The sequence below is a fragment of the Triticum aestivum genome, chromosome 4B (genome assembly GCF_018294505.1).
Source record: "Triticum aestivum cultivar Chinese Spring chromosome 4B, IWGSC CS RefSeq v2.1, whole genome shotgun sequence".
Classification (NCBI taxonomy): domain Eukaryota; kingdom Viridiplantae; phylum Streptophyta; class Magnoliopsida; order Poales; family Poaceae; genus Triticum; species Triticum aestivum.
The window spans coordinates 68,170,566-68,181,435 of record NC_057804.1 but is presented as its reverse complement, the minus strand read 5'-3'; positions in this window follow the sequence as shown (position 1 = coordinate 68,181,435).

Here is a 10,870-nt window from a genome sequence, read left to right as displayed (position 1 = left end):
TCTTTGATTAACGAGCTAGTCAAGTAGAGGCATACCATGGACACATTGTTTTGTCTATGTATTCACACATGTACTAAGTTTCCGGTTAATACAATTCTAGCATGAATAATAAACATTTATCATGATATAACAAAATATAAATAACAACTTTATTATTGCCTCTAGGGCATATTTCTTTCACCGTGGTTGGCCGACATCCACTCCGGTGCGCTTGACTCTAGCGTGCCTCTGGAGCTGCGCCCCCTTCTAGCTCCTTCGGCTCGCCGGGCGTCCCTCTGTTTTGGTCCCGACGGCTCGGATCTGCACTCCTCTCTGAATCTTGGCTCGTTCGGGTCTTCGGCCACCATCGCACCCCTTCCCACTTGTTTTTCCGCCTAGCTGCCCAACCCTGCCCACATCCATGCTTCATCGGCCCTTCGACATGTTCGCTAGCTCGTTCTTCCGGCAGCGCCTGATGCCTCCTTCAGCGGGAGGCGTTGATACCCTTCCCGTGATGACGGTTCTGGCCTCCTACCAGACATCCTCCTCCTCAACTATTGCTCTGATGGCTTGGGATTGCTAAGACTCGCCGAGGGTGAAAATCCTTGCTCGACCTTTCGATGCTGGCAGCGACGACACCCGCGAGTGTCGTTTCCTTCTTGAAGGCGCTACCATGGCCGCTTTCTATGCCCCTCTTCGAGCATCAGGGGAAACTCTAGGTACGGTTCGACATATCAGACGGTGATGGCGCCTCGGCGACGTTTCCCTTCATGAAGGCATCGTCCTGTATGCTCGTGGTCGGAGTAATGGGCCACGGGTAGGCTGACCCGAGCCCCAGAACCTTTCAAGACATCGGGGCAGGCCGCGCCCCTCAAAGCCGAGTCTCAAATGACGACTCCCACAGGAGCCGAGTCCCAGATGGCGACTCCCATATGAACCGAGTCTCAGATAACGACTCCTAGATGAACCGAGTCCCAGATGGCGACTCCCAGATGAACCGAGTCTCAGATGACGACTCCCAGATGAGCAGAGTTCCAGATGGCGACTCCCAGATGAACCGAGTCTTAGATGACGACTCCCAGATGAGCCGAGTCCCAGATGGCGACTCCTAGATGAACCGAGTCTCAGATGAAGACTCCCAGATGAGCCGAGTCCTAGATGGCGACTCCCAGATAAACCGAGTCTCAGATGACGACTCCCAGATGAACCGACTCGTGGCCGGCGACTTCCGGAGGAGCCGGCTAGGGAGAGTCGGCCCGCGACTTTACACTTGTTTCGATAGGCATGGCGGGTACGACCACGGCGTGGCCGTCACCCCCTGCTCGCGAGGGGCCAGCATGGCTATAGTGTGCCGTACCGCCGGAGATCTCCGGCGTGGCCCGGGACTGTTGCCATGCCAGCCCTGACCTCAGCCACAGTGAGCGGTGCACTGTGGCCACGATGGCCTAGCTGTACGGCTCAGAGACGGCGGACCCGCCGGACAGTGAGAACATAGAAGACGGCGGATACGCCCCGAAGGCGGCCTCGTGGGAATCGGCTCCCTAGAGTCTGCCAGCCTCTCCTACGGGTCCCACGCGCCATTAACCTGACAAGATGGGGAGTAACGATAGTGATCGCCCAATAGACGGTGGCACTGTTGCCATGACCCAATGACCAAGCCTGCGTCACCAGAAGCACGGCTATAGTGCCGGACTCGCCGGTGGGGCCCGCGAGTCGGCGGGCCCCAGCAGTCGGCGGAGAAGGCGGCGGCCTGTGAGACAGACGGCTGGGACCCGTGCCCAGCCGGATTACCATTGTATCCCCGGGGGTAGGCCTATATAAACCCCCCGGGGCACCCATGCAAAGGGTTCGCATCCATGAACCTTAGACCAGATCACATAGGAAGAGGGGAGCTAGCCTTGCCTCCCTCTACCTCCAGAATACAGCTCTAGGAGCAACCTTGTAGTCACTACGCCTTAGTGATCATGCGGAGACCCCGCAGAGCAGCAGTAGGAGTGTTATCTCCCCGGAGAGCCCCGAAGCTGGGTAAGATTCGCTGGCGTGCATGCCTTCGCCTAATCACGTTTCCTGGCACCGGCGACGTTCTACTCGCTCCCACCATGATAAGCCATACTTTGGCATATGTCGCACCCAACCCTCGACATTTGGCGCCCACCGTGGGGCGAGGTGCACCGTCGTCCGGAGATCTGTTTTGGACGGGAACCCTTTTTCTCCCCCGCGGGCTGAGTCAGGTGCTGGCGGCAGGTACTGGGTCTCAGCCCAGTCTACAAGGAAGTCGGCCAGTGCTTGTGACTTGATGGCGGATGCATTTCGATGGCTCCAAGATGCGCACCGGCCTGGGAGCCGGCGTCGTCCTCACCTCCCCCAAAGGCGACAAGCTCAAGTACGCACTGCAGACCCACTTCGCCGCCTCCAACAACGTTGCCGAATACGAGGCGCTCGTTCATGGGCTCTGGCTTGCCAAAGAGCTCGGCATCCGCCGGATCCTGTGCTACGGCGACTCCGATTTGGTGGTCCAGCAGTCATCTGGCGACTGGGACGCCAAAGACGCAAACATGGCGAGCTACCGTTTCCTAGTGCAGCAACTCAGCGGATATTTCGAGGGGTGTGAATTTCTTCACATTCCAAGAAATGACAATGACCAAGCGGACGCCCTGGCACGAGTCGGCTCCACCCGTCAAGCAATACCATCTGGCGTCGCCCTTCAACGCCTCCTCAAGCCGTCTATCAAGCCTTCACCAGAATCAGACTCTATTTTTGTGCCAGCTCCCCCCGAAGAAGTCGGATCCAACTCAAGAGCACCAGCAGATGGCACAAGAATCCTCACAGACGGCTCCAAAAATACCGCAGTCAAAGCCGGCCCGGGGACTTCAGAACCCGGCCCGGGGACTGCGACAGTCAGCCTGAAGACTTCAGAACTCGGCCCAGGGACTTCACCAATCCAGAAAGCGGCCGCGGATCCCAGCCCGTCGCGTCCCAGCCCAGCCACCCTTGTCCAAGTCGCAATAGTGGCAATCGAAGAAGTGGCAGCACCCTCATGGGCCCAGCCCATCCTCAAGTTCCTAGTAAACAGAGAGCTGCCAACTGATGAAATTCTGGCTCGGCAAGTGCAACGCCGAGCGGCAGCCTATACAATAGTCAACAGAGAGCTGGTCACGCGCAGTGTCACTGGTGTCTACCAACGCTGTGTCGAGGCAGAACAAGGCCAGGCAATCCTCAGAGACATCCATGAAGGCGAGTGTGGCCACCATGCGGCTTCAAGGGCGGTCGTCGCCAAAGCCTTCCGACACGGTTTCTTCTGGCCGACTGCCCTGGAAGAGGCCAAGGAATTAGTCCAAAACTGCAAGGGGTGCCAGATGTTCCGTTCCAAGCCGCTCCAGCCGGCTTCGGCGCTCAAAACCATTCCCATCGCCTGGCCCTTTGCGGTTTGGGGCCTGGACATGGTGGGACCATTCAAGACGGCACGAGGCGGCCTAACTCACCTACTTGTCGCGGTGGACAAGTTCACCAAGTGGATAGAAGCAAAACCCATCAAGAAATTGAATGGTCCGACTGCAGTAACCTTCATCACCGACATTACGACTCGGTATGGCATACCACATAGCATCATCACCGACAATGGCACAAATTTTGCCAAAGGAGCCTTGGCCCGTTTCTGCGCTACACAGGGCATCCGACTGGACTTAGCATCCGTCGCCCATCCGCAGTCAAACGGCCAGGTAGAGCGAGCAAACGGCCTCATCCTATCCGGCATCAAGCCCCGCCTGGTTGAACCACTGGAACGCTCGGCCGACTGTTGGCTTGAGGAGCTGCCAGCCGTCCTCTGGAGTCTGGGCACGACTCCAAACAAGTCAACCGGCTTCACGCCTTTCTTCCTCATCTACGGTGTTGAAGCCGTCATCCCGACGGACATAGAATTCGACTCCCCGCGAGTCACCATGTACACCGAGGAGGAAGCAGATGAAGCACGTCAAGACGGCGTCGATCTGCTGGAAGAGGGCTGGCTGTTGGCACTCAGTCGGTCCGGCATCTACCAGCAGAGCCTGCGCCGATACTACAACTGGAAGGTCAAGCCAAGATCTTTCCAAGAGGGCGACCTTGTGCTCCGATTGATCCAGCGGACAGCCGGCCAGCACAAGCTGTCGGTACCTTGGGAAGGCCCCTTTATTGTTAGCAAGGTATTGGGAAATGACTCCTACTACTTGATTGATGCCCAGAAGCCCCGAGCACGCAAGAGAGACGACTCCGGAAAAGAGTCGGAACGACCATGTAATGCAAACCTCCTTCGAAGATTTTACAATTGATTCAGTATGTATCACGCTACCCCTCTGTATTAAAGTACCGAGACTTCGGGCCCCCCGAGACGAGCTTGGAGACTGCCCCCCTTTTGATTATCTGTATGATAAGAATTATGCCTTCAAGTATGCTACTTTTCACTATGCCGCTTGGCGCCGGGTTCGACTAGTCGGCCTGGGGACTCACCGTGTGGCGCTATGAAATGTTTCCTGAAGTCGGACAAGTAGTGTGCGGCGCCTAAGCCGTCTCCTGCCAGAAGCCGCAGCTTACAGAGCGACTGTTTGGTGGGCAGGAGTAAGGATGAATGGGCGTCCACACAAAAAAAGGCTAAGGACCCAAAACATCAACATAGCCTAAGCCGGTTTCCAGCCCCCCCTTTTTTTACAAGCCAACTCGCGAATATTTGGCTTACTGCATTCTATCCAACTTGTTTAATAAACTCCAAAGAAAGGCAAGTACTTGCTTTCCCCAAAATAGCCAGGCATTTGGCCCAGCGGCGGTCCGCAGAGCGGTTTGCCAGCTGGCAAAGCGGCAACTAGGGGAAAGCGGCAAAGGAAAAAGCCAAAGGAGCAATGAGCAAGGAAGTATAGAACTCGGATCAATATTTACATAAGCATAGGCCCATTGGCCGAATCTTCAGACAGAAGTTTAAAATACACCCCGAGGGTGGAATTGTGCAAATTAACAAAGTTCATCAAAGACTTTCTAGAATAGATAGATAAAGCCAGAAGGCAGCCTAAGGAGCAGCAGACGGGTTTGGAGGGTCGGAGGAGACGGCGGTGTCAGGCGCCGGGGGAGTCGGCTAGGCAGTCTCAGCTTGATCGCCGCCAGCGGCAGTCGGCCCGGTCGGACGCGGCTCGTTGCTGGAGGCACGGTTGAGCTGAGGCTGGTCGCCCGCTCCGCCCTCTGGCACCTCCGTCTCGCCTTCGTCCTCCGCCTCGTCTTCTTCCTCGGTGCTGGAGTCAATCACCTCCGCTGAGTCCTCGCCATATTCCGGGTTCATCCCGAACCACTCTGGCAGCACCTCCTCGCCGCCTTCAGCCCGCTCGGCAACGAAGACACTAGTGTCCGTGTACTCGGTGATGGCCGCTGCACGCTCGACAAGGGCGCCCTCCACAGCCTCCAGCTCGGCCTGGGCCTCTGACCGGAATGCAGCCAGACGGTCCAGGTCCAGCCCCGGATACCACGCCTTGACGAACTCCAAGTCCCGGCGCACTCCGGCCCGGGCCGAGGAACCCTTCCAGGCCTCAAGACGGCCGGCTGCGACCCCCAGCCAGTCGGCAGTTCGGCTGGCGGTGCGCAGAGCCGGCATGTCTGGCCACAGGGCGGCAACTGCCTGGGCGCCGGCACGCTGAAGCCAGCTCATCCGCCGGTGGGCCGGACGAAGACGGGCCTCGATGCTCAGAAGCTGCTCATCGACGGTCAGGGGAGCGTTGGCGGAAATCTCCTCGCCTTTCGCCCTTCGCGCCTCACGATCAGCCTCGATGGCCAGAGGGACCGCCTGCGAGTGGCCAGGGAAAAAGTCTGCCAAAAACAAAAAAGAAGCAAGTCGAAAAATCAGAAGTCAGCCTGACACATAGTCGGAAATTCAAAGAAAGAAAGCTCACCATCGACGATATCCTCAATCTCGTGGAAGCCGAAGGTCAGCATCGCCTCCTTGTCGGTCCAGGAGGAGCGCTCGCTCTCGAACTCGGCCAGAAGAGCAGCCTCCTTCTTCTCGGCCTCGTCCTGCGACTTCTTGAGCAGCTCCTTCTGCTCGGCCAGCTGCGCAGCAAGCAGATCGCGCTCTGCAGCGAGCTTGCTGCACTCCTCCCCCTTGACGCGCAAGGCGGTGCTAACTTCACCCAGCTGCTCCTGAAGAGTAGCGTTGGCCCCTGAAGAACAAAGAAAGAGGCAAATAAGTCGTCGGCAAAGAAGGTTGCCGGGAAGATCCGGCCCGACTGCCCAGCAGTCAGCCCGAATCTCGGGGACTACAGCCCGTGGGTGCGCCAGCGCGCCCCCGCGAAGAAAGAAGAACAAGAAAGGAGACGTCGAAGTCGTCAAGAAGGAAGGTCGCCGGGAAGATCCGGCCCGACTGCTCAGCAGTCGGCCCGAATCTCGGGGACTACAGCCCGCGGGTGCGCCAGCGCGCCCCCGCGAAGAAGAGGGAAAGAACTTACTCCGGCTTTCCGTCAAGTCGGCAGTCCGCTTGCTCAACTCCTCAACATTGCGGTTGAAGGCAGTGGCGCGGAGGTTGTGATACGCCTGCAAACAGAGATTTCAGACAAAATAAGTACTTGGAACTCGCCAGAGGGAGTTCCGAGCCGCCTGCTCAGCAGCTGGCCCGAAACTCGGGGACTACACCCAGTGGGTGCGCTGGCGCGCCCCCACAGAGAATAACAAGAAAAACAAGAATCAAATAGGAAAACATGCCCGGACGGCAGCTCGCGACGCTAGATGCGCCTTGGTGCAGATCTGGAGGGCGTCGCCTTCGGCTCAAAGCTTCGCTTGGACATCCAGAAGTGCCTGGTTCAGCGGGCCCGTGCCGCCTCCACGCACCCACCCAACGGGCGCGGCACTCGTCGCCTTGGCGTCTGGGATGGTCGGGCTGGCGGCTCCGACCTCCAGGGGCTGTGGCGCCGAAGTCGCCTTCTCCAGGCGGCGGCGCGCTGGCGAGGCAACCTGAAGAAGCAGCCTCGCATCATCCTCAGTCGGCGGCAACGGCGGGCCTGCCGGCTGTTTGCCGTAGCCCCTCCCAGACGGCGGTGGAGGCGGAGGCGGCGGCACTAGCGTGTCCGACATGGAGGCCTCGCCGCTCTCCTTCTCCACGACGGGGTTCTCGGTGTCGGCCTCTCCGGTCTGCCCCGTGAACTCCGGAGGCGGCGGTGCAGAGGACAGTGGGGGGACGAGCATCGCCGACCGGCGACGCGCGGCCTCTTCGGCCCGCCGACTCGCCGCGAGGGCAGCTTTGGCATCCTCCAGCTTCTTCTGGGCAGAGGCGGCCGCCTTCTCGGCCTTCGCCTTCTCCAGACGGCCGGCCTCCTCCTCGTCGCGCTTCTCCCGCGCGTTTCGCTCTGTCGCCTCCCGGAGGTCGGCGGCGGGGTCGACCCGCCGGGTATTGGCGGACGTCTCTGCCGACCCCATAACGAAGGGGATGGCGACTCTCTCATGGGAAAGGGGGGCCCTGAAGAAGAATGGGAGGAGTATAAAGGAAAACTCAGACAAGATTCACCGAAGGAAAATAAAAAGCATAAAGACTTACGCTGAGACTAGCGGCGGCTTTCTCACTTCCTTACGGAAGCGGTTGGCCTTCGCGGTCGCCTCCTCCCGTTTGGTCGCGGCGGCCGCCCCCTTGAACTTCTTCAATTTTCTGTCGGGCGCACTCGGCCCGGCGTGACGCCTCTTCGCGCCGCCTTGGCCAGTCAGGCCGGCGGAGGAACCGGCGCCCGACGAGCCGACCCTCGGCTGGTGGCGTGGGGCGACTTCCCCTTCGGCATCGTCATCAGGCCAGTCGGCGAAGGTGGCCGAGGGCCTGAAGCCGCCTACCGCTCCTCCTCCCCCGCCTTCGGCGTCGGCTTCCATCGCCGCCGCCCCCAAGTCGGGGTCGTCGATGTCGCTCTCCGCACGATCGGGGACAAACTCGCGGGGCTGTCTCGTGGTGACGGCTGCAGGCTGCATGAGGGGGTTCTAGTTTAGAAGAAACCAACGAGAATCAGAAACCGGATTCGGCCGCAAAGAAGACAAAGCGATAAGGAGATGCGACTTACCACTGGTGGGGGGTTGTCGCGCGAGTACGGCTCCTTGCCGAACTGCCAGTCCTCCCCAAACTCGCAGTTCGTGATATGATTCACCATGTTTACCACCTCCGCGCGGGGCATCTCCTTGGTGCTCATCCGACTTGGGTCTCGGAGGCCGCTCATCTGACAGATCAGGTGAGGCCGACCTTGGCGCGGGAGAACTCGGTGCGCCACGAAGGCGGCCAGCAAGTCGGACCAGACGAGGCCCTCCGACTGTGTCAAGACTCGGAGTCGCGCTACGGCGGCGGCTCCGGCGGGAGTTAGCGTCTTTACCCGGTGACACCAGCTGGGGAGCCTCCCAGCTGGGAGGGCGGCTTCGTAGGCCGGCAGGTTGACCCAGTCGCCGTCGGAGGCGAGGTTCTTCACTTAGAAGTATGAGCGCTGCCACATCCTCACCGACTTGATCAGCGAGATGGAAGGGAAGGGGTTGTCGGCCGTCGAGCGCCGCATCGCGATGAAGGCGCCGCACTGAGCCGGCACGCCGGCGACGTGCGTGCCGAGCTTAGAAGAGAAGAATTCTCCCCACAACTCGATGGTGGGGAGAACGCTGAGGAAACCTTCGCACAGAGTGGCGAAGGCGGAGAGCAGCACCACTGTATTCGGGGTGAGGTGGTGCGGTTGGAGGCCGTGAAACTCCAAGAAGGAGCGGAAGAAGCCCCTCGCCGGCAGCCCCAGGCCGCGCATGAGGTGCGAGCGGAAGATGACCCGCTCGCCCTCCTCCGGCGCCGGCGATATCTCCTTCACCGGCGTGGTGCGGGCTCGCACGAGGTGTGCGCCGGGGAGCCAGCGCGTCTTGAGGAGGAATTCAATGAGGTCGCCGTCAACCTCCGAGCCGTCCCACGCGCCGGAACGCATGGCCGGAGCCGCGGCGGTGGAGGAGGAGCTCATCGCTGGCTGGTGTGGTGTGGTTCTGCTCGCCGGCGGCAAGAAGGAGAGAGGAAGTAAGAGGAAGCGGGGGTCGAGGGAAGTGGGCGCGCGTGCCATGCTGCTCCGCTCCCCCCTACTTATAGCCTTAGAGGCTGCGAAGCCGAGGGGGCGGGCGTGGGATTAACTGCGACCAGAGTCCCACGCAGCCCCACGATTTACCCCACGAAGTTACTGCGCGCAGTAACAGCGTGAGAAGCCTAACCGATCGCGCAGCCGCAGCGGATCCGTCGCGTGCCGAGGCGCGGTAGTGGCGGGCCCCGCCTGACAGCCCGTCCCGTCACGCACATGGGACGACAGACTGTCCCTGCCGCGTGGCGCCGCGCGATAGGGCCATGGTGGGCGGCAGCAGGGAAGCGTATCAGGCACGCCGCCTGGTCTCCCGCCACGACTTTCGAGCTCTCCACAGAGCAAGACAGGCCCTCTATGAACCCGACTACGGATAGTCGGCCCAAAGGAAGACGGTAAACGAAGCCCAGATTTGACCACCAGAAGAGTGAAACTATTGAGGCCCCCCAGCGAGTCACTCTTGGAGCCTCACCAGCTTCGGGGACTACTGTCGGAGTAATGGGCCATGGGTAGGCTGACCCGAGCCCCAGAACCTTTCAAGACATCGGGGCAGGCCGCGCCCCTCAAAGCCGAGTCTCAGATGACGACTCCCAGAGGAGCCGAGTCCCAGATGGCGACTCCCAGATGAACCGAGTCTTAGATAATGACTCCCAGATGAACCGAGTCCCAGATGGCGACTCCCAGATGAACCGAGTCTCAGATGACGACTCCCAGATGAGCCGAGTTCCAGATGGCGACTCCCAAATGAACCGAGTCTCAGATGACGACTCCCAAATGAGACGAGTCCCAGATGGCGATTCCCAGATGAACCGAGTCTCAGATGAAGACTCCTAGATGAGCCGATTCCCAGATGGCGACTCCCAGATAAACCGAGTCTCAGATGACGACTCCCAGATGAACCGACTCGTGGCCAGCGACTTCCGGAGGAGCCGGCTAGGGAGAGTCGTCCCGCGACTTTACACTCATTTCGATAGGCATGGCGGGTACGACCACGGCGTGGCCGTCACCCCCTGCTCGCGAGGGGCCAGCATGGCTACAGTGTGCCGTACCGTCGGAGATCTCCGGCGTGGCCCGGCACTGTTGCCATGCCAGCCCTGACCTCAGCCACAGTGAGCGGTGCACTGTGGCCATGATGTCCTACCTGTACGGCTCAGAGACGGCGGACCCGCCGGACAGTGAGAACATAGAAGACGGCGGATACGCCCCGAAGGCGGCCCTGTGGGAGTCGGCTCCCCAGAGTCGGCCAGCCTCTCCTACGGGTCCCATGCGCCATTAACCTGACAAGATGGGGAGTAACGACAGTGATCGCCCGATAGACAGCGGCACTGTTGCCACGACCCAATGACCAAGCCTGCGTCACCAGAAGCACGGCTACAGTGCCGGACTCGCCGGTGGGGCCCGCGAGTCGGCGGGCCCTAGTAGTCGGCGGAGAAGGCGGCGGCCTGTAAGACAGACGGCTGGGACCCGCGCCCAACCGGATTACCATTGTATCCCCGGGGGGTAGGCCTATATAAACCTCCCGAGGCACCCATGCAAAGGGTTCGCATCCATGAACCTTAGACCAGATCACATAGGAAGAGGGGAGCTAGCCTTGCCTCCCTCTACCTCCAGAATACAGCTCTAGGAGCAACCTTGTAGTCATTACGCCTTAGTGATCATGCGGAGACCCCGCAGAGCAGCAGTAGGGGTGTTATCTCCCCGGAGAGCCCCGAAGCTGGGTAAGATTCGCCGGCATGCATGCCTTCGCCTAATCCCGTTTCCTGGCACCGGCGACGTTCTACTCGCTCCCACCATGATAAGCCATCCTTTGGCATATGTCGCACCCA